This window comes from Gallus gallus, chromosome 5, assembly GCF_016699485.2.
Source record: "Gallus gallus isolate bGalGal1 chromosome 5, bGalGal1.mat.broiler.GRCg7b, whole genome shotgun sequence".
NCBI classification, from domain to species: Eukaryota; Metazoa; Chordata; class Aves; order Galliformes; family Phasianidae; genus Gallus; species Gallus gallus.
The window spans coordinates 11,153,428-11,177,281 of NC_052536.1; the positions used below are offsets into that span (position 1 = coordinate 11,153,428).

The 23,854-nt window shown below is 37.6% G+C and overlaps 1 protein-coding gene and 1 long non-coding RNA gene across 4 annotated transcripts in view; one reads left to right on the top strand and one right to left on the bottom strand.

Moving 5' to 3' along the window:
• LOC107053389 overlaps window positions 1-18,516 on the top strand; it is a 31,346-nt gene extending 12,830 nt beyond the window's left edge. Inside the window, exons 3-4 of one of the 3 annotated variants that reach the window (XR_005860134.2) lie at window positions 243-8,537; window positions 14,859-18,516. This is a non-coding gene — a long non-coding RNA (uncharacterized LOC107053389). Of the gene's footprint in view, window positions 1-242 lie in introns of all 3 variants that reach the window. The other 2 variants (XR_001466572.4, XR_001466571.4) reach the window with 2 other exon arrangements.
• The window catches only part of SOX6 (SRY-box 6), a 404,747-nt gene that overhangs the window by 380,442 nt on the left and 451 nt on the right, over window positions 1-23,854 (bottom strand). The window contains exon 2 of the mRNA XM_025150674.3: window positions 22,758-22,870. The gene's annotated coding sequence lies outside the window, so the exon portion shown is untranslated. The remainder of the gene's footprint in view (window positions 1-22,757; window positions 22,871-23,854) is intronic.

Below are 23,854 nucleotides of genomic sequence, written 5' to 3' on the forward strand. Positions count from 1 at the left end.
GAATTTCAGATTCTAAAAACCCTAACTCTCTCTCACTCAGTATTTGGCACACTTGTTTTCTAAGAGTGGGATTCAAACTTTTCAAAGCCTTTACATGAGGAACTTGTTTCTTTTTGCTAAAAAAAAAAAAATAATGAAAGATAGGAATCCTTTGATTTAGAGAGAAGTTTTATTTTGTGGAGAATATTAAGGGATTTTACTGTTGATATTTTCACATTAATATACATTATTTATCTCCACAGGGTGGCGAAAAAGAGAAAATTGCAAAGACTTACTGGGTGGCAGGAAGTGGGATTCACTATAATCAACAGCAGCGGGGGACTCTTTGAGGTTGTGTTGCAAGATATATTCAAGATTTTAGCAGAAAGAAAATAATTGCATTTAATATTGTGCTGGTGGGAAATAGCATATGTTCAATCTTTTCCAGCTTTTATACTTACATTTAGATTCAGACTCTTGCCCTTAAGATGCTACTCCTTAAGGTTTGGAGACAATTTTTCTAGTACGGTTATGCTGAGGATGTTATATTATTAGCCAGGAAGAGCTTTACACTATTTGGATTTTTTTTTCTTCCAGAATTTACCAAAGGTTTGTGAACACACTCACTGGACAAAACAAACAGCCCTGTGTTCAATAACTAAGCTATTTCCAACCCATAATGAAATTTCCAGCTCTATGTTTTGATTTTTTTTCATGAAAAAAATCAGGAACAATGCATTTTCTCAGATACTTGCTGGAAAGTTCTTCCTGGATCAAATCACTGTCACTTCTATCATTCATAGCTTCTTTAGAAAGGGTGCTGCTCTGTCTGTAGAAAGAGTAACTGATAAGCTGATGAAATAATTGAAGTTTCTTAAGACAGAAAAAGCTGCCAGTCTTGCAAAGCTTTTCTACTCTTAAGGGGGAGGAAAATTTATGTATATGACAAACTAACATCAGGGCTCAACTATAACTCAGATGACTTCAGGAAATTATGTAGGTCACTCTGAAAGTAATGCCTCCTATTTATTTCTATGGAAATTACAACAGATACAAAGAGCGCAATAACACTGTTTGGTTGAGCAAAGTCTCAGCTACAAAACACTATTTTTCAACATAGTCACCACCATTAGCTATGCATTTTCACCAGCAGTGAACAACAGCCTTCATGACACGCTCGTAAATATCTGCACCAGTGGAGGAGACCCACTGTAACCACTGCTGAAACGCACCACCAACCGCTTCCCTGTGCTCACATCCACTGGTTGGTCTCCAGAAACATTCAGCACATGTTGATGAATGCCAGTGTGTGCCATTTTTTCCAACTTTTGCTTCATTTGTACTTCCACGTCAGATGCCATTCTGTAAGACTGCCCCTCTGCTGCCATCTGCCATGCAGCAACAACATATAATGGAATATTAGCAGGAAGGTTCAGTCTCTACTACCATACCACCAGCATCTGCTCCTGACCTTGTAGGCCAATATAACAAAATAGGAGGCATTACTTTTGGAGCTGCTCTCGTAAGAGTAGCTATGTAGAATTCTATTTTGTAATTGTGTCTATTGTGTAGAATTCTATTAAAATCAAATACACTAATACAGAATGGCATCTCCATAGTATGTTTCAGTATTGTCCTGTTGTGCCCATAATTAACTATGTAGAAAAGAAAAACTGCCCACTGTCTGGCCTATCCTTTCCTCTGACTAAAAAAACATTAATTTAAACAAAATATCTATATTTTAGTGATTAAAGTAGGTGAGAATTCTGTCTTGCATGACTACTGCAACCCTTGACTTGATTCAGCATTTACCTTTTGTAATTCCCCTGCTTTGTGTGACTAGAATATGAACCATGTGGTAGACCTTCAATTATGTAAAACGCTAAAGGAGCACCGATCATTTACACTCTCTGCAGATCTACCTAATCTTCCCCTATGAGTAGATGCACACATCAGGTAAGCATATGAAATTATTCTTATGTGAAAATCTTTTAGAGCATTCCTTACTTTAACTGTATTGCATTCTCATTTTTCTATTTAAATACAAATAGAAATACATATGGGTGTATAAAAACCACATGATCAACTTCTGGAATATGAAACACACCAGATCTGGGCTGTGTACTGACAGGTGTCTGCAAAAAGACTTTATCTGGAAGTCGTGTGTTGAAGGAAGAGTTGGGGAAATAATATTTCATTCAAGAAAAACCTTCTTAAAAGTGACATCAAGGCTAAGCAAATTAGTTTAATTTGTAAAATCTAATGACTATACTCCACAAGCTGCAGTTCCACAGTTACTTTATGTGGCTTGATGGCTGGCATCAAAGAATATACCTTTGTGGCTCCACCCTCACTACCAGCACTAATATTAAGTCAGTTAAAGAAACAGATCTGGATTGTGGAAGAGGAGCTGTTGTGATTTGAAAGCAGCTACACAAAAGCTACTGCTGGCACAAGAGGAGATAGACAGAGAGTGAAAGGATGTTGGTATGGAGATCATATCACTACTTTTAGCTTGAAGGAAAGAGTGGAACTGCAGCCTGCTGATGTGATCCCGTGGCACGTTAAACAGACAAATGTTCAGTTAACACAGTCTTGCCTCCCATCCTTTCTCTACCAACTAAGCATTTCTGTTCTTTCCCTTGCATCAGCACTAACACCCACACAAGTGTGCAGGAGCCAGTTCAGGGAGGTGACTTGTCTGGAAGCTAACCCCACAGAAGTTGTTTTAAAAAAAGAAATGCACAACCAAACAAAAAAACTTTTCAACCAGATCTGCTCCAAGGAGCAATTCACAGAATGATCACACAAGAACTAGTGCCAGCACAATGGAGAAGGTGGAAACACAGAGCCAGAGGCAATAGAAGAGAGGACAAGGCAGCCCAAACTTAGATCAACTCCAGCTGTGATGGACCTGGAGCCAGAGCCAGCCTGACCACTTACAAGCTTCCTCTGAAACCTCTGCACTTTCTTTGAAAACACTGTGATAGAATGAGTATGTATATAGAGTTTAAATCACCAAGATGCCAAAGAAAAACAAGGAATAAAATCAAGAAGCTTACTTGCACACTGAATGAGACAGAAGCAAGAAAAGAAAAAAAGAAAACACTTTTGGTCTTAAAGTTCTGTAGCATAGTTTCTGTAGAATGTAATAGGCAAGGACAAATCATTCCTGACTTGAGTACTAGAGCTATACAGACCACATTTTTGAGTGAATTTCCACTTTCTAAGCCTTCACAGTGTATTTTTGGGCTGACAGGAACATGCTAGCATTGGCTTCTGAAAGCATTATTTTTAGTTCGCAGGACTCCACATCATTATAAAACATATTATTCCATGTTTTTGTTTTTTTTTTTGGCAACTAAAACAAATAAATGTTTGAGATGAGAAGATAAGGTAGAGACAGCTTGAGAAGGACTGGAAAGGTCTGAGATTAAGCAAACCAGGAGTGATCATTGGGCCAGAATTAACAGTGCTGTAGACGGAAGCTCTTTTCTCTATGCAGGCACATTAACTTTGCCATCCCGCATCCACAAAAATGTGAATATTTTGTCAGTTGAGGATATATAACAAATTGACCCTAGCTTAAGTTTTAAGGACAGCTGTGTAAGACATGACTAAATAATGGTAAACTGAATTTAAAAGTAGGTAGAAAAATCTTTACTCACGGGGAAATAAAATTAACAACGAAAAGATTTCTAATATAGCATTCACACTATAAATAAAGGAAACAATATCTTGTATGATGGCTACAGTAGCAATACTATGAAAAATACAAAACTGTCCATAAAAGACGAATTTTCTTAAAGCTTTGGAAATTGCCAATTGACAAAAACCAAAGGGAGACTATAAAGGGTTGGCATGTTAATTCCTGAAAGAGAACCGCCTATTTGAAAGTAACTTCGATTAGATCAGCAAGCCAGCTGCACAGAGGCTGACTCAGACCACTGAGATATTTGAGCAGTTTATGTGTGCAAAGTACTTATGTAAATAAAAAGATATTACTAGGTTTAGTTTATCTATCCGCAGCCTGTACTAGTTGGAAGGAAGCTAAGACTATCACTGATTTAGAGGAAAACAGATGAAAAGCCTAAAAAAATCGTAACGACTCTGTGACTTGTCATGAGTGCTCATAATGAAGGACTGTAACAGACAGCAGTGACATTTAGTATTGTGAAATCTCTGGTGCTAAGAATACACATTAACTAGCAGACGTATCTCCAAATCTAAGTAGGATAAGGTAGTGTTTACATACATGTTTGTGCTCCCACTGTTGTAGTATTTTCCTTTCCTGAAGTACAAATGTTCTAGATCCTTTCCTGAAAACTTAGGAATTATCAACCATGCATAAATGATCTGAGAGCATAAAAAGATTTCAGAAAGTTCAGTATGAGCAGCAAGGTACTTTAATAGTTAACACAAACATTTGAACACAAGATGGGACCAAAATGCCTGCTTCTGGAGGACAGCAGCAGAGAGTAGCAAGGAAAGAGTACAAAATGATATGTCAAGGGGAAAAGCTGGGAAAGAGTTGTCAAAGGAATTCCAAGAGAAAAGGGATCAGAAGCAATTCACATGCAATCAGTCTGCTTTCAGAACTGGACAATTCTAGGATTCCAGTTTTACAGAAATAAAAGTTTCTCAGAAACCTTTTAATGTGGGACTTTCCCCAATGCTGTGTACAGCCACTGTGGGGAGGTGAGGAAAGGAAAAGAATCAGCCTTCTGAAGCTTTGATTGCTGGCCATAAAAACAAAGTTTAGTTGATTTAATCCCATTTGGATATTTATTTACCTATTCTTATCTTGGTTAGCAAGCAGAAAACATCCTGGAAAGGGAAAATGCATAGCAATCAGGAGAATAGGATACTATATCTGAATCTCAGGAAATGAAACATGGGCTTTAGTGATATGATCAGAAAAACACCTGTAAATCCCATCCCTTTCTGGTTTGTTTTCTTGATGGAGTTTTGGTAGCAATCTTCAAAACCGAATTCAATTTCGCCAAGCAGATCACGTCAGTTGAGCTCCAACTGCCTGTAGGAGCACAGCTTGAGGATTCAACCACACCTAGTGGTTGGATTAGATTAGATCAGCTTTAATTAGATTTTTCCTTAGGGAATTTGTCACAGAGACCGAACAGCCTTTTTTCATTTGTTTAAAAAGAAAAAAAATGCAGTTTCATCTTAACAGCAGAAAGACAGTAAAACATAGAAATGAGAATATAAGAATCACAGAATGCCTTTCCTATCTACAGGATTTTAATATATTAAATACAATTTTTGTCTAAGTCAATCATCACAGAGTTCTAGCTCTTTTAATCAGTATGTTGGTATACAAGTGCGTACCACTGAGGCAACCCTGGGGCTGCTGTCTCCACAGTTGTTGTTCAGGCAGTGTTTTGCAATTCCCCATGCTGTGTAGCACAGGATTATCCAACCTGGCATACTTCTTCACATTCCTACCATCACACTGAATTACAACACGCATACAGAAAACATTACCATAACACAATTATGAAATAACCACCCTAAATTAGTAGATCACATGTAGTATTCCAAAAGCAGGAAGTGTTTCCTACCTAAAATTTAAAGATTATTACTAGTCAGGAGAGATCACTGATCTCTCTTTAGGATTAATTCATGATGTGAAATATCCTCTTTATCGGATGGTAGTCATTAGGAGAATTCATGGGTGGATCAGTGATCTTTGAATCTCTGCTAGATTGTCACTCACCTTCTGCAATACCCTAAAGAAATATGTTGTTTGTTGATTAATCATTGTAGTACAGAAAAAATAAAGCAATTCATTAAAAAAAAAAAAAGCCCACAGTGAAACTGAGGTTTGCAAATGCCTACCAATGCAGTGAGTATAAATTGCCTTATAAAACAAGCTGTAAGGTAGATAATCAGCATGACAGGACATTGAATACTGGGGTTGTATTTTTTTTTTTTCTTTTTAAACAGACTGAAGTCAATGTTCAGCTCATTCTCAAAATTTAAGTTGTCCTGTGGAAAGGTACAGAACAGCCAAAATCTCTAGACAACAAACACAAACAAATTCTTCCTTTCTAAAAGGTCACTAAGATGCACAAGTCAATTACTTACAATGCAAGAACATGAACTAGGTTACTTTACTTACTGGTGCTGTCTAAACTTAAAAATATTCCACACTGAAGGTTCACTTTCCAGGCATGCTGTCCTATACTAGGCTTGAGAATCTTTCCCTGCACGACCATTAAAAGTGCTTTCAAGTCACAAATGCACCATACATTTCTCAAGAGCTGTAAGTCTGAACACTTGAACTTCAGAATTCTTAATGAAATTACTTGTAGCTACAGATTGTCTTTTGGTATCTCACAATTTTAAAGTAATTTAAAAAATCCAGTAGTTGCATTTTTACATGTTAAAATGGAAATGGTTATGGTTCCAATCTGCTTCTCATAGCATGTAAAAATATCACATATACATAATTCTGGTAGGCACCGTGCTTTATTATATTAGCATTTACTGGGGGAAAAAAAATCAAGTAATTTTTCTGGCCAGAAGTTTATGAACTAGAGTTGGAAAGCTGGTCTATAAATCAAGCAAACAATTTCACTATCAATTACTTTCTCTCTCCCTTCAAAGTGTCTATTGCACACAGAGATGTCATTAAACAGGATTGCAGAAAGAAGCTACACAATAATATTTGCCCAACTTGTTTCAATTTTCATTTACTTCAATATAGCACAACATACTTCAGAGTCAGTAATCAGTAATTTAAATTTGAAATTCCTTACCTACTTTTCACCATCAAAAATACAAGGTATTTCAAAAACAATTGTTCTGTTAGTAATGTTGCAGATATTACAGTTTCATTACGAAAAGAAATGAATTATATTGCTATCCAAGAACAGTATAAGTTACAAACAATAAAACCACCATCAAAAATTAAAAATGACCTTCATTGAATATCTAAGACTGTTATCTATGTTCAGATCTTAACAGTTCAACATTCAAACTGCATTTTTATGTCTCCTACATAATAAATTCAATCATTTTAGCAGGTCTACAAAATTAACAGAGAGCAGAAACTCCTACCCACAAATGCAGCCTAATAGAGGTGCTAGAGAACAATGTAGCAGGGCCTGCTATAACTCCTTCATTTGTATCTGCATATGTGTAGCATTCCTCGCCTTTCTGCACATCTTAGGTATTATTAAAACTCAGATCAAGACAAATAAGATATTTAGGACACCTACACATTTTAAAGTGAAACCAGTTCATGAATAAGCTAAAAGAGCCAGGCTGAAGCAGTACATGTCAAGACCACAATGTGAGCTTCTCCCTTACTCGCTGCTAACAGCTTGCTTTCACTCAATGTGTATAGAAGAATGCTTATAGTAACAAGTTCTCATCTAGTGAGTAAAGGAAGAAACTATCATTACATCAAGTTTCCTTTGCCATCTTAGAATCAAATCACATAAGTGTGACAAGGGAAATTGTTAGCATTAATCCCAACTCATTACATTCTTAATTCTTAGTTTAGCCATTCACCTAACAAGAAATACGTCACATAGAATTTATAAAATTCCATTAAATTATTGCATGAGATTATTACATACATTCACATTCTTAATGTTGTGTGTATGTATGTATATTTATATTCATGGAGACACAGGAAGACAAATACATTTATAGCGTATAGACAGATACACGTGTGTACTTCTGTGTGAAATCAAAACATTTTGAAAGAAGAAAAAAAATTCTTTGTTTGACCACACTCATTACCTACTAGTGGGCTGTTCATACAGGCTTTCCTTAGGAAAATACACAGTCACAAGTTTTACTATAGGTATACAAAGCAAACAATCAAAAACTTTCTTCAGCAAATTTGTAAAGTAATCCAACCACACAAACTAAAATTTTCTCTTCAGCCTGAAGGAATAAAAGAGATATCTTTGGCTCAAATGTTTTAAAATGTATCATCTCAATACCTGCATAAGTAAAAACAATGCTCAGCGCTGTAACCCTTACAAGTGAAATTAGTGCCAGTTAGAAAAAGAGGGAAGAGGGGCTGCACAGCACTGAAGATCTGAGTGCTTTATAACCCTTCTGATACACCTGAGTCAGCGCTTTCTTTCCTTTGCTACTTATCTAATCCTACTTCTTGCCTTCATGGCAAAAGCTACTGGTTTTATGACAGTCCAAGTAAAAGTGGTCAGTAGTGCAGTATTCCCACAGAAAGTCAAAACACTCATGGAAATATGGAAATGAATTTTTCCAGATTCAACACCATGCCACAACGTGACTTTAGGCAAAGTTTCACTTCTTGTCACCATGTTGTTATCTCTGACTAACATCCTTGTTCTGCTTCGAACATGCATGGGTATCACCCACCAGCCATCAAACTGCTGTTGGGGTCAGGCATTCACAAAACAAAAGATTAAAATAATAGGAATGCTGTATAGCAGACAAATTACTCTGCTGAGCTGCCTGTAGTAACAGAGGCACTGACCCCTGAAGGACTTCACAGAGCCGTACCTGCTGCAATTCAGAACAACTCTTCAGCCAAAGGGGTAAGACTTTATGTTAGATTTAACCTGCTCTTGTTTTTATACTGTGTTTCCTCAATCATATTCATCCACTGTTGGAATCTGTCTATCACTAAATTACATGTTTTGTTCTTTATGTTATCCAACCGAGATTTTGTTGGCTTTGTTGCCTAAAGGCACCAGCAGAACAACAAACAGTTCCAAGTAAGCTGCCCTTACACAGCAGCGGACGTGCTAATAAATGACCTGGTAAAGACTGATCACAAGTGAAAGGTGCTTGAAATTTATCAGTCCTCAAAACAGATAATTTTCATTTATTCTAACATAAACTTGATGAAATCTGGATTTTGAAGAAGTCCCATTGCTGTAAAGCAGAACTAAATATCCTATTTCTCTGTGGTGTTCAAGAATACTCTGAGTGTTCACTTATATACAGAAATCAAACATTTGAAATAAAGTGCATAAACTTGTCAGACAAAAGAGTATTATAACAGCAGATCCACTGCTGTTCATTTTTACTTTCTCCACTCCACAGTTCTCCTGATTTCTATTAACTAGTTTGCTGCCACTGGCAGTCCTTTTGCAATTTAATTTGTCACGAAAATAAACAGAAAACCAATTTTAGGCATAATATAAGTAACTTGCTAGAAGTATCTAACACAGCGTCGTTGTTTTTTTCAATATGCAACAATGTTTTCCTCCTAAATATCCAAGAGATAACAGGATAACTCTTTACTCAAATCGATTTTTAAAAGCCCAGCCCTTGTCATCCCTTCCTCCCCACCCCCCATCCAAATTTCTCCATGTTTTAAGAGAGCTGGGCAGCAGTAAGAAGCAGCAGGTTGAAACTATTAAAATAACTGACAGGACAAAGTGTGGACTCAGAAAGGCTTTTCTGTATGTGTGCCTTCTAAATCTACCATTGAGCTTTTCCCTGAGATTATAATGTGTGAGATACAGTGCAAGGACTTGATCATTACAGTCACTTCCCTCCCCTTCTGTTTCTATGCTGGTTGTCTTTATGTGAGCGTGTGTGTTTTCTATTCACATTTGGATCTATTGCCTTACTCAGATCCCAGAATATACGGTAAGATGCGTTCTATTAAACACTTTTCCAGGTGTCCTAAAATACTGCATAACTGCCCCACCCCAAAATAAATAGCTGTTTCATTGAGGTCTTCACTGAGCTGTTTCATTCAGCATCTTTGACATTCTTCACAGCAAAACAAGCTTGCTTAAATGGTTTAAAGTGTGGAGATCAGTACAGCTAAGTTACAACCGCTTAAATTAAATGCCCTCTATGTGGTTTTCAGACTCTCCAAGCACAGATTCTTGGAAGATACAGTTAATTGTTTTTCCAAGACTAAATTTTTGGAAGTGTAGCATTGCCCTCTCTAAAATATTTTTCAAATTGCAACACCTAAAGCAGCTGTATTCTATCTTTAGCAGTACTTGCATGCACTTTTCAAATACAAGTAATATCCCATCACATGCTGCAACTACCATGCCTACTGTATGCATAGAGAAACAGAGCTGTAGAATGAGAACTTGATTTATCCCATTCACAGCGGATGTCTGTAGCGTAACTGCAAGGGAAACCCTGACCTTTTGAGACCTTATGCCTTAACCACTCAACCAACATAAACACCCCATTGCTCATTAATAATTATTTCCTAAGAAATAAGCATGGCATACTTGCAAAAGTGCAGCATAGATAAGACTCTGAAACAACTCTTCGGCTGCTTATACTTACAGATATAAACAGTACACAGTTCATAATCCACCTGGAGTTTTCAGAAGGTTTTGATGTCAATGCTGTTCAAACACATCCTCTAAAACACTGAGTATATAATCCCTCAATATGTGTCAGATAAAGGATTCCTTATTGATCTGAGGCCAGGATTTCAGCATAGTGTAACTCATGCAAACTTTAGGCTTTTTGTGTTGTTTCTCTTTCTTTGTCTGGCTACTCCTTTCTCACTTTTAAACATGCAATCTACGATCCGTAAGACTTAGGAAAAAATCCAAAACTGTTTTCCTTGTAATTCAGTACATCCAGATAAAACCATGCTAGAAGGTTATTGTTGATGCTTTGTTTGCTCATACTATACACACCATCTATTATATATAATCCCTGGATATCCTGAAAAATCATTGCTAAAATCAAAGAACTTCTGTATGAACTTGAAGCTTTAGTGACTGAACAGCATCTATCATTAGAAGAAAAGATCAGAAAAAAACATGCAGAAGACATTCCTTGTTCAATTGTATTACTTTTTGCAAGCTAGCCATTAAAAAACTCTTGCTAGGTAATGTCAATAAATCAGTTCAGGTACATGAGATTAAGATTCACAGTACTTTCTTGGGACATATCCCAAGCATAGACATATCTCCTTGGCACATACAGAGCTGCACCGTTAACTCATTAACTTTGTTTAAAAACTGTTCTCCCCATGTGTGTGATAGGCTGCAACTAACAGTCTGTTTTGTAAACTATTCAAGCCTATTCTGTGCTCATGCCATTTTTAAGACTTGTCTACATACAAAAGTTATGCTTACTTATACTGCCTCAATTTAATCAGCTCAGGCCCTGTACTGTGATGAGATCATAAGGTTGTTTTCTACCTCATGTGTGAAATTCCTCATTTTATGGAAAACAGACACGGCCCTTTCATACTATCACAGCTGCATCCACATCCAGGTTACACCTGCACAACTATTTCAACAAAGATAATATGTAGCTAAGGTACTTACACTTCTCTAAAACCCATATTTAGACCAAAACATACACCTGAAAGTGTTCCTTAGATATTTTGGTAAGGGATTTCATTAGGAACTCAAGCACTATTATTTTTGACGTATACCATTTTAGAGCCGAGGGAAAGTTCCAGGTGTAAGAGTCTCTACAGGAAAAGAAAATGGCATGAGTACTGGCAGAACCAGCTTCCTGAGCGTCTGTGTCATCCCCAATGGCAAGATAGCGTTTCACTTTACGTGGCAAACTATCACTAGCTTTGGATGCTTTCAAATACTATTCAGGATGTAATTATATTTGTTGCTCAGAAAACTGACAGGCTGAAGATGCCAAGTCAGCTGAGCCAATAAATCCTAGTAAATATTCAAAACATCAGAAAGTGTTGAAAATGTCCCAGAATTTCTTCAAGCTCACAATGAGATTTCAGTATTTTGCAAAATATAATGGTTCTTTGTTTTTGTGCTTCAGTGCCAGCACTACCACGTAGCAAACTGGAACATTAATAATTTGAAATTTTCTCAATGAAAATAATTTGTAAGAAATTTTAATCATTGATGACATTGCTGATTTTATAATTGAGCACGAATCTGCATTCTGGGACATCAAGCAGAGAGGAAAGTAGGAATATTTAGATATTACAAAGCCCCTGTAAAACGTGGTTTCATTAACAGAATTTCAAAAGATGTGAACAGTTTTAATGAACAATGAGCAATGTAAATGTTCACAGAGGGGCTACCAGTAGATCTGTGCTCTATTGTGCTCATGTGGGTCCACCCACATGAATTTCCCTGTTCTGCTTCTATCTTCTGTGACCTCTTCCTCCACTTCTTCTTACCAGAGTAATACCGGGAGCTCTGGTTTCCTTCAGCCTTTCACCAAGGAATGCAGCTGGGTATGCAGCACAGCAATACGCAACAGGCGGCTCATACAGAAACTAAGACAAGCTGCCTGCCTGGCTGGAGATACTGTTGCATTCGTGCTACAGTCCTACTGGTATAGAGGAACATTTTGGATCACTCTCTGTTTCTACCTAGTCACCAATTTTTCTGAAGCCTGTAAAAACTTAAGAAGTGTAGAAGTCTGCCCCACTGTCAAATTCTCCTGAAATCAGCCAACATTTTCTGACATACAGACTGGTACTGCCATTGCAGACACGTTTCTTCCAGATACAAGGTGAAAACACACTTGGTGATGAATGTAAACATACCTGGAGGTACAGGCTTATCCCGCTTTTCTACTTCGGGGTTCCTAAACTTTGTCCCCCTGTCTAGATTAGTACATGAGATCTCACACTACACAAGGGTTGGTAGTAGAATGCAAAACCATATATTTGTTAAATTTGAAAAATTTAGATTTGAAATGTTATCAATCTGTAAAAGCAAGGTGACGTGGACTCCCAGAATAGTGGGCAACAGGATATGACATATCCTTTATGAGTTTTCAATTTTGGATAGATAATATTTTTGCACAGCAGTTGCTTGCATATGGAAATCTTTAGGGATTATATTATTTCCTCACAAAACGTCTGTGGATTCAGAGAAGCAAAAAATACACAGAAATGGAAGAGTTAGATATAATAGATATTAGTTAGATTTCATGTGAATGACAGAAGGCATGCAAAAGATTGTGTTATAACCCATATTCTGATTACTCACACTCTGTATATAATTATAGTATGAGCATTGTACACAGAGTATATATGCATATTTAAATATCAATTGAAGCCCCTATGAAATTTCACAAGATAACAAACATTCAGGCTTCTCCCTCTAATTTCCAGTGCCCACTTTAAAGCCAAAGTAGTCTGAAATGTTTGAACTTCTCTTCAACAGATGCACCTTTTCTAACACGATACATGAATGTTACACGTGGTCTAAGATCTTCCATGTCACAATCACACCTGAAATAAAACGGATTTATAACTTCTTCTCAATATCAGAGACAAGTGCTGCTCTAACCCAAACAAATCAGTGGGATCAGGCAGACTGGGTGATATACCTGCATTCAGCATTGTTTAGAACCACATAATCATCAGCTCTGAAAGTTATTAGCAAGGCATAAAGCTTTTGGAACTGCAGTAGATTTACTAATTTTCATATTTGAAATTTCTGTTTAAATCTTGTATCTTTCTGAAGTTTTATTAAGAAACATGCATTAGTTATTAAATCACTCCACGCCCTGTTGCTGTATGGGACAACACTGCATGCTCATTCATCCTCTTCAAGGCTTGGGTGGCCTAACTGAGTCTGTGGCTGGTCTCTGACCCCGCTTGCTAGATATATTTACCTTACTTCTACCATTTTGTATGGAATTATTTGTCAGCTTCAGTGCTGCTCCTTCCTCTGAGCTAGACCTTTCATTTTGTTCCATTTTCATCTTCCAGTCTCATTTTATCTCTTCAAGGGATAAAGAAATTGAGGAACTAGCTGCAAATATAATTTCATATGGCTTCCATCCCCTTATGATAATCCACCAGATTAGCAAGTACATTCTTAAAAGTACAATGATACATTCCTTTGTATGGTGGTCTTCATCCAGATCCCACAAATAAGCCCAAAGAAATTCTTAGAATATGGAATTTCAGCTTAGATGATCACAAATTAACCAGAGAAGGGTATATGTTAGTTCAAGCAAATGACTCACATTTTCCATTTTTGCTCTATACCAGAAGAAATTAGATAGTTAATTTTAAATGCAAAACTTTGTACAGCGTGCAAATCATGTCTGTGTGTCAAAGTAAAATAACAAACCTAATGAGGAATGTTAAAAAAGCAAGACCCATTAGTTTAAAGATACATGGAAGCAGCCAAAGATGACAAACATGCATAAAATTCAAAACATGATGGAAAAGGGAACAGGCACTGAACCACATAAATCAGTGTTTTGAATTCGATTTCTCTGTGGGTATAATTGTACCTTAGTTTCTTATAATGATTTATTGAGGTAAATAGTCTGTATGGTTTAACAGCTACAGCTTCAAAGTGTCAGGCACAGACTCTCCTTTATTCATGAGGCAGCTGAGTATTGGGATGTGAATTAGCTTCTGTATTCTGGGACTTGGCAAAGTTTGTTATAAGGACCTTAAGGTCCTTATAAAGGATTCATGTTGATGCAGCTATTCAAATGTGAAAAACACTGTGCTGCAATGGATGAAATAGAAAAGCTTTACAGTAATTCTGGAGGTTCAAAAAAAAAAAAGTAAAAACATTGAAATAAACCATTCAGAATTACTTTCAGCAAAAAAAGGCATGTCCTAAAGTTAATTTTAATACATTATATTATTCTGACAAACACAGAAAAAAAATTCTTGATGAAGTACAAAAGTGTGAAGAAATTCCAGAATTTACTTTCAAGTTAAAATAAAATATAGTACAAAAAAGAAATGGTAGAATTTTAAGCTGTGATATTCACACTTTGGGTCAATTGCCAAACTGCACATTCTATTGCCCTCAGACCAGGATAAACCAACCATTAACTAATCAAAAGAATCATCATCCATGAAAGCTATGATGGTGTTTTAACAGTTCTTAATCTGTTAATAAGAAAGAATAATTTGCAGAATATATTCCCTCTTCTGTTTATATTCACAGGGCCATTCTTAGCAGAAATTATATGTAGGCTCCCATGGTGTAAAAACCCTATGAAAGCCATGAAAATTCACTAAGCTTCCTTACGTACGGTGCCAAGACATTCAGCAGGAACCTTGGTCCTTGCCAAGAAACACGTGTGCCTCAGATACAGAAGCTCTGCATGTACCGGTATTTCAACATTCCTGGAGAGAAATGTGACCCCTTGATGAATACACTGGTTTGCTGGCATGCCTGCATTCCTCCCCATCTGTCAGAGTGGCATTCTGCCTCCTCACAAGGTGGGATGCCAGTTTTGGAGCACAGGTGCCAACCAAATATAGGTTCAGACTAATACTCTGCAAAATGTGGCAAATGACATTTCACCTGCAAGAAGATCGTCCTACCTCTGACCCGTGCCAAGTTAGGATTGCATGCCTCATTAACAAAGGGGGTCATCTTCTGAAAATCATGGGCAGCACCAGAAATGCTGGTTTCCTCTGTAATATCTCCTAGCTGAGAGTCTTCAGAGCAGAGGCTTAATTTACAACACACCAGATTTTCCTAACATTGCAGGCATGCAGCCCTTCTGAGAAAGCTGCAATAGACCATGGACAGGGATATGTTGAGTTCATTCTCCTAGACGCATTTCGGACAAATTCCAGGATTCTTAAAAAGAGTAAATGAACTAACGGAGCAGAAAAGACACAAGTAAAGATGTGTATTACCTCTGAGGGGTTTTGCTAACAACACAAAGAAAATTATCTGTTACGACCATCAAGAAAAAAAAAAAAACAACCCACACTTGTTATCAACTACCGAAGCACTCATATAATTTTAAAATTCTTATAAAATAATCAAGTTTTTTATTAGAAAAATTGACATAAAATACAAACATGCTACAGTTATATTTTAGTTTGAGAATTTATGTTCATGTGAAAGCACATTAGTAATGAACAACCACTCTGTATAAAAAACATTCATCATACAGTGCCAATACTGATTTGTATTAAGTGGTGTCTCAATATCTTCAGAATAAAGTATATTTTGAATGCTTTCTCTAAGTAAAATATCCCACACTATTTTAATCTAACAAGAAAAGTTAAATATTCACTTGGTCAACAAACAGAATAAACCAAAAACGGTATTGGCTTTGCTCCCAAATTAGCTTACCTATACTTTATATATAAATGTGAGCAACAATAACAGAGTATTGTTAATCTAAAAAATATATATCTCCTTTCTGGAAATAACTAATTATACCTTGTTTGGCAATTTGTCACCATTTCTGTAATTTCTTTATCCCAGGTCGCACGTGAAATAGCAGCAGCTTTAGCTTAAGTTTTGTTAAACTGATTATCCACAAATGAAAGTCATTCTGTACAATTCCATATTATTTAGACTACTCAGAGAGCACACCACTGCTTTCCCAAATGACAAGCTCCAAGCTATTAGCTCTTCCTAGCACAAAATTACAAACCAATGCCTTGAATTCTATAATTATAACTCAATACGTTAAGATGCAGAGTCCTGCATCTGAGATGAAATAACCCCATGCAACATGACAGGCTGGAGGCCAACTGGCTAGCGAGCCTATTTGCAAGGAAAAAGCCTGGAGGTTCCTGTGGACAACAAGCTCATCATGAACCAGCAGCGTGCCCTGGCAGCAAAGAAAGCCAGCAGCATCCTGGGCTGTACTAACGGAAGCACTGACAGCAGACTGAGGGACTTGATAATTCCCATCTTTCTGGCACCTGTGAGCCTGCATCAGGAGCAGCGCCTCCAGCTCTGATCTCCCCAGTTCAAGAAAGACACTGAAAGAGCAGAGCAGGTCAGCAGAGGCACCAAGGCAATCAGCAAGACATGCAAGAAGAAGCAGAAAGAGCTGGTGTGCACAGCCTGAAAAACAGCAGGCAGAGGGGAGAGCTTATCACTGCCTGCAGCTGCTTAATGAGAGGGAGTGAGGAAGATGAAACGAGGATCCTCACAGAGGTACACCATGAAATGACAAGTGGCAATGGATACAAGTCAAATTACAGAAAGTTGTAATGCAACATAAGGAAAAAACTGCCATAAGGATGGTCAAACTCTGGGCTAGGTTGCCAAGAAACAATGCAGTGTTACCATTCTTAGAGATACTGGAAACCACACTGGACATGGCCCTGTGTTTTAATGGGATTTGCATCAAGCAGGAGGTAGGACTAGATGAGCCTTGGTGGTCCCTTCCAACCAACATGAGTCTATGTTGCTGATATACATGATTTTATATGATACACGTACCAGTTTTGGCAATGGAAATGGAAAATATAGGAACATTCACTCACTAAGCTGTTTAGGGACAGCATATGGCCTTATTTTTTTCATCTCAGCTTTCCATGCAAAGAAAACATCTCAGTCTTCTGTACCGACCTCACTTCTAGTAAATTAACAGCATTATATGTGACACTTTTACTAAGCCTTCCCATTTTGGATCCCAAATTCTTTATAAATAATGTATTACCTAAAAATAGAAAAAGGCACCTGGTACACCCCCTGAGAAAACAAAGACCTAAAGTCAGCAGAACAACCTATCTTTCTTCCTGGTACTTTGTACCTGTGGGCCATAACCACAGGTTATTGTATATATTATATATTATTATATAACATAATGCTTTCTAGACAGGATACAGTTACAGTCTCAGACCTATCGTAAGTATCATGATATAAAAAAGGACGTGATCTTTCACATCCAGGTTAATTTATTTAAAATTTATTATTTCAGACAATTAAAAATACCTTGATGCTTGAGCTCAAATTCCTATGCTTAATGTCAAAGTGTACATGCATTGCTGCAGTACTGCACCTGCCACTTTATGTTGTTTACTATAAGAAAATGCATACCAAAATGTTAAAGTCAACCGCAGTGTAGGCAGAATGCACAGTAGGTTTTTGGCAAAGTTGGCGGACAGTTTATAGTTTATTAATGCTGTGTATAGCTTGAAAAGTTCACTACATTAATTTTAAAGACTTGATGCAAGAAATAAGATGTTGGTGTTAAAAAGGTAAAAGCGGGTAATGAATTTCCCTTTTATTTTTGTATTTATTGCAGTCACTCAAAGGCAATAGGCTGTGACTGATACTGAATTAATAATCCATGGCCCAGCACAGGGACAAAGTAAAAGAGTAAATATCTATTCATACGTCCTTTTGTATAGTAAAGATCTTACAGTAGCAAAAACCAAGGGGACCTGCTGTCTGCATGTTAAGTAACACAGGTCACCAGAACACATACAAACTGGCTGCAATGGACCTAATTCATCTTACAGGTTCCTGTAAGTAGGAGGAGTAGTGAATGATCACAAATGTGGACCACAGACTGTCAGGACACAAATTAGTGTAGGTGTTTTTGTAGAAGGAAAAATGTCTGTAATGCAGTGGCAGTTGACAGTACTGTGACACAGCCCTACTGTGGAAATGCAGATTTGTGTCAGTCTTCAAGGCTTATTTGGACATCAGATGCACGTGAAAGTTTTGTGTATTCCACTGAGCATGAAAGTCAAGCAGAAACATTTCAGAAAGGACTGACTTGGGACCTACACACACACACATCAGAATGGCAGTGCACCTTCTTTTTGTTTGTTTTTCAAACCAAGATCTTTTTCAGATCATTTTGAATTGAATTAAAAGCATCAGTATAAAGATACCTGGTGTAATGTCTTATACCTCTCTACTGGCCGCTTCCACAAATGTTGCTGAAGCCCCTAAGGAGGAGCAACTACTACAGTCACACAGGATTAGGAAGAACATGCAGAGCCAGAGCCAGTTTTCCCCACAGCAATTACATTTCCTTCTGATTTCTCTTTGCTCATACAGAAAAAGATTCAAAGGTATTAGAAACAGGGAATCATTATAATAAAACACGTATTCTCTATGCAGACAACTTTCAACTGACTTCAGAGACTTGGTTTTCACAGTGTTATATGACTCAAAAACAGACTGTTGACCCTGTCCAAGCTTTTTCAGAGAAGAATTTGTCACCGTACCGTATAAAGGTTTGTCCATACCATTTTCAAGTTACCTGATAATTTCAATTCCCTAAGAAAACCAAATGGAAATGTTAGGTTCCCATGAGGCGTTCAATTTTCCTTGAAGTATTCAGCTTTACTACACATGAATGAAGCAGAAGATAGAGGAACTACTGAATTTTCCGTCTAAAACACAATTCATTTTGATAATGCTCAAGGTTTGGTTTCATCATTCAGGCTCAGGGTAGAATAATTGAATTTGGCAAATACTTCCTGTGAAATGTCTTGTCTTTAGTAGCGCTTCTGTGTGTTATTGAGCACAAAAGAAAAAGAAGGAAAAGAGGAGAGATATTTAAAGCTGTATCTTCATTGCAATAGAAAAGGATTTGTACCCAGGTACAGTATTCTAGTACTGTATTGGGTACAGTGGTAAATGAAGAAGCCCAGACAGTCTAATATGATGTAATATCTCAGTGGAAGGAAAGCTCTCTGTTTCTTTATTTTGATGTAGCTGGTTCACATTCACAGCAAGTAAGAGAGATGCCTGGCCTTGGCTGGCTACCCTGATATAGAAGCTACCTGGCTCCTTGCTCCCCTAGGACTGCGCCTATAGAGAGTTGTCCTAACTTACCTTTTGACTTGCTAAAAAATGGGGATTTTTTTTTAATCTTTGTATTGAGAACAAAGCCTAATACATTCAACAGTACTGGAAGCCTACACAGAGTTGGGTTCAAGGACAACAATTCTCCATTCTTTGTTTTCTTCATTTGTTAAGTTGAGGCAACAACTCTTACTTCTTTCCCTGTGGTACTGAATGATGGCATCTCTCCTAGCCCAGAGATAAAAGTAAGTGAAGATAGTCTTTGTATTGATGTGCTGCCTGTCTTGTTTACGACAGAAACTATGTTGTTTTTAGAAAGAAAGCTTCTAAGAAAAGCTTTTATAACAGGTTCAGAAATATAAAAGCCATTTCAGGATGAGGACACCTCTATCCTTTATTTTGTTAGTCCTTGAAAGGGCTTTTTAAATGTTAACAGCTACGACTGACTTCCCTCAACTGATGCTCCCTTCTCAGCAATCCTTTTGTTGACATCTCTTTGTTTGCCCTTAGCTTGCTCCTTCTTCCCAACCCCGTAAAACAGAACTTAGCAAGAGCTTGGGCTGAACTTTTGGCAGACATCATGACACTAAACCACACTGAGCAAGTACTTTGTGTAAAGCAAGATCACAATTAAAAATATGCCTTTCCCCAGCTCCAACTATATACAGAATATTTTCCACTCTTCTCTGTGGTAACCTCTACATACGGCAGTGGTCAGAAAAGCAGCAGCATTTTCATCTTAAAGTATACTGAAAGAGATGAAACATTTCTAAAATGCCAGGGCAATATCCCGTTTCCACTTAAAAAAAAAAAAAGAGTTTCCTGCTAAAACCAAATTTAATTTAAACTGTGTACTTCAAGTAGGTGTATGTGTACATACGAAACGTACTGTTTTTTAATTTCAAGGTACAAAAAAAAAAAGCATCAGTAGTTACCTTGCTAAGCTTTCGTACAAATACTGGCAGCATTCCCTATTTCACAGTGGTAACTACTTTAAGTATCCGAAGTTCATTATCATTAATTAAAAATTCTATATCACTAGAGAAGAGGTTGATCCTATTTTATATGCCGATGTCAGCACATTATCAATTACAGTAGCCCAGTTACACTATAGCTAGTATTTTCCATTTATACATTGCTTTGAACACTTTGCACAACCCTTAATTAGTTCTTAACAATGTAGATATATTATCTTATATAATCCTAGATAAAGCAGAAAGATAAGGTATGCCTAGAATGCTTATCCTTGGGCAGAGCCAGGACTATAACAGGGGAAGATTCAGCTCTGAAAACACAGCTCCCAGACCAGGGTCGTCCTGCCTCATTACTGCAGCTCAGTCAGTACCGTGAGGCAAAGACATTCTTATCACATTAGACAATGAAAAAAGGCCTTTTGGCTGTTAAACTTAGCTCGACTTTAATCCTCTCTGCCTCCAGAGATCTCAATACATATATATTTTTTTCAAACGTTCTAGGTCATATTCCTCTAAGATAGAACTACTGCAAGATCTAGGTAAGCTTCAGCTTTCCCATACCTAGCTTTCCTAAGCTAGCATCTGCCTAGAAGTTCTTGTTGCTGAGGTTCAAAGCTTGTAAATGGGCTGGTGCAGAAAGTCTTCACTAAGGTAGTTTTTCTGGCATTTCTTGTAACAGAGTTGGTTTCCTCCCACCTCCAAAGATGGTTCCCACCCCAAGACAGGAGCTCATCACCAAAGCAGAAGTATATGGAAAAGTCTAAGACTGAGAGTAACTGTCTAGAACAGTGAATAGTTTTGTCACCTTAAGGGCCATTAGACCTCACCTCACTCTCACCTCATTGTCTTGGGGTTCTTCCCTACCGTTCTTTAGCTATGTGGATGGGCAGTCATTTAGGTGAAGTCTGATTGCTGCATTACAACCAGTTTCTACTTCATGACGAAACTGTACCTCCTGTGCCCTAAGTGCCAGCTTCCAGAGCATCTCTTCTGAGAGAAAGTCACAGAACTGTGGAAAATTCCCACAAATGTTGCCCAGGATCCTTACCTACTATTTTATTTATATGCTAAAACAGTCTCACAGATTCAAGAAGACAGGCTTCTTCTTAAAAGCCAATCTGTCTAGTTCTCCTGTGAATCATGCTATTTTTCAGTTGTTCAAAAAGGACAGGAAATACAACAGCGGATCTTAACATGACAGGATGTTCATAGCACTGTCCTTTCTCCTAATTTACTAGTAATGCTGGAGTAAAGCAAAGCTCAAGACTCACACATTCTCAGAACAACCTGTAATACCTCCATATAGATAAGTGATGCTTTTGCATAACCAGTTTTCAGAGACAATTCACATTTTTGCCAGCAGTCTGATCGCTCCATTTTTAAGTTACCCCAAAAGTACACGGTGGCATTTCGTGCTAGAGATGTATCTGTCTTTTTATTATTAAGGTAACTCTTTTCTTCAAAAGCAAAATTTTTATCACAAGTGAGCAATAAGGTAATGAATATATTTATAGAAGTCCCTTACTAAAATGTTATTAGCACATCATTATTTATAATGTAAACAAAAAACACCATTGCAGTCAGCAATATAAATAATAGTATATTTCAGCCATCCTGAAAAGAACTTGAAGTTAATTGTAAGCCACAACTGAGACCCAGTGATAAAATCTGATTTTGACTAAGCACAAAGCCTGATTTTCTTGCACCTTCTGCTTTTTTCCCCCAATAGCAATCCTTCTCGGTTTGTCCCGTAAGGAAACCATAACCACAGACCTAAAATGCCCCACGTGTTTTTCTTAAGGAACAGGTCTTAAAGCATAACAGTACAAAAACCACCATAAAAACTTAAGTGAAAAAAAAAAAAGAAAAAAAAGAAAAAATAAAATGTCACTGATATTAAACCGGCACAATTCCTATTTAACAGACTGAAAATGCTGCTAGATACTGTAAAAAATGAAGTGGTATTTTTACTTTCTCAATGACTATGCTATTGATTACACTTCTTGCATTCCGTTTGTGATAAATCATTGTTAAAACAATTGAAATTTCAGTTAAGCATGCCCTTTTAACAGTCACTATGTAATTATATAGATTCATTAAAAACGGTATAAAGTTGTAAATACAATTCTCTCTTATATTAATGCTCCCCCCTGCTCTTTATCATTGTCAAGTTATTATGGCAGTTTTAGAAAACAGGAGTAACAGCTGAGCCTCTGTTTGGTTTTGCACACTCAGTGCAATATATGTAAACATGAATATAAATATCACTGTCCTAGTGCTGTTTTATATAAATAATATCAAAAATAATGACAGCCAACATATATCTGTAACTGAAACTACCTACCTAGGAGCAGCAGGGCTATATCAGCACATCTCTACATTACTAGAGCTGCAGAACTTTTGTGCTCCATCTCCAGAGTCTTTTCTTATAGGATCTTCTTTCACTGCACTTCAGTCCTACAAAAGAAGGGTGGGTGATATGTGAAGGACAAGGCTGGGGAAGATGTTAAAAAGTATCAAAGTGGCCGAATAGCCTCAAAGCCCTTCTCAAACAAAGGAAAACACTGCCATGATACATTTTTAACCTTCTCCATTTTTCCTCCTCTGTAAGGAGGAACTTCATAAGAACAGCTTCGCTGAGAGCAGTTCACCCTCTACACACAGAGATCCCTCTCAAAGACAGTGCAGAGCACAAGCCTAACCTCAGAAGCCCAATAGGAGCTTTCTATTTACTCACAAGGAACTGAGAACCCTTCCCTTGTGAGATAAGTTGTCCACCAGCATGTTTTCACTGTGCACAGACCTCTGTGATAGAGGCTGCTCGCCCTCAATCAGGCTTTGTTGCAGTGTGGGCTTCTGCCTTGCAGGTGACTACACGTGGGGCTTGCAGGCACAACCTATCTTGTCCTTCCTTGTGTTAAGCCTTCAGAGCCCAGAGATTTCCATGCTATAGCACAGAGCTACAGAGGAAAGTGGATGGACTCACTGGCTCAAATCTGAAACATTTAGCTGTTGCAAACAAAATCTTGGGAATAAACCAAGCCAAAACAAATTACTAAAGAGGAGTAGGTGCAAAGAAATGCAGCTTAGCTCTCTACAAGTCAGAAGGAAGTTTGGATTAAACTCAGCTACTGAGAAGAACACAGGGTTTGGGGCACATCCTGACTTACCTGTAGCGTATAGCATGTAGGAAGACTGAGGGGACGAGCACATGTGATTTCTGGGCACAGCTAGAAATGAGATCTACTTGGCTGAACTCACTGCGCAAAGGCAGTGTGAGCACACAGACTGACAGGCACCCAGAGAAGACCCAGGGCAGGCACTAACTTCAGCTCTCTGACTAACAGAAAATGGTAGCCGTTCATTTCGAACCAGCTGTTAAGCACGACTCAAGAGGACTAAGTACACTTACACACACATTCCTGTTTCCATCTGCTATAG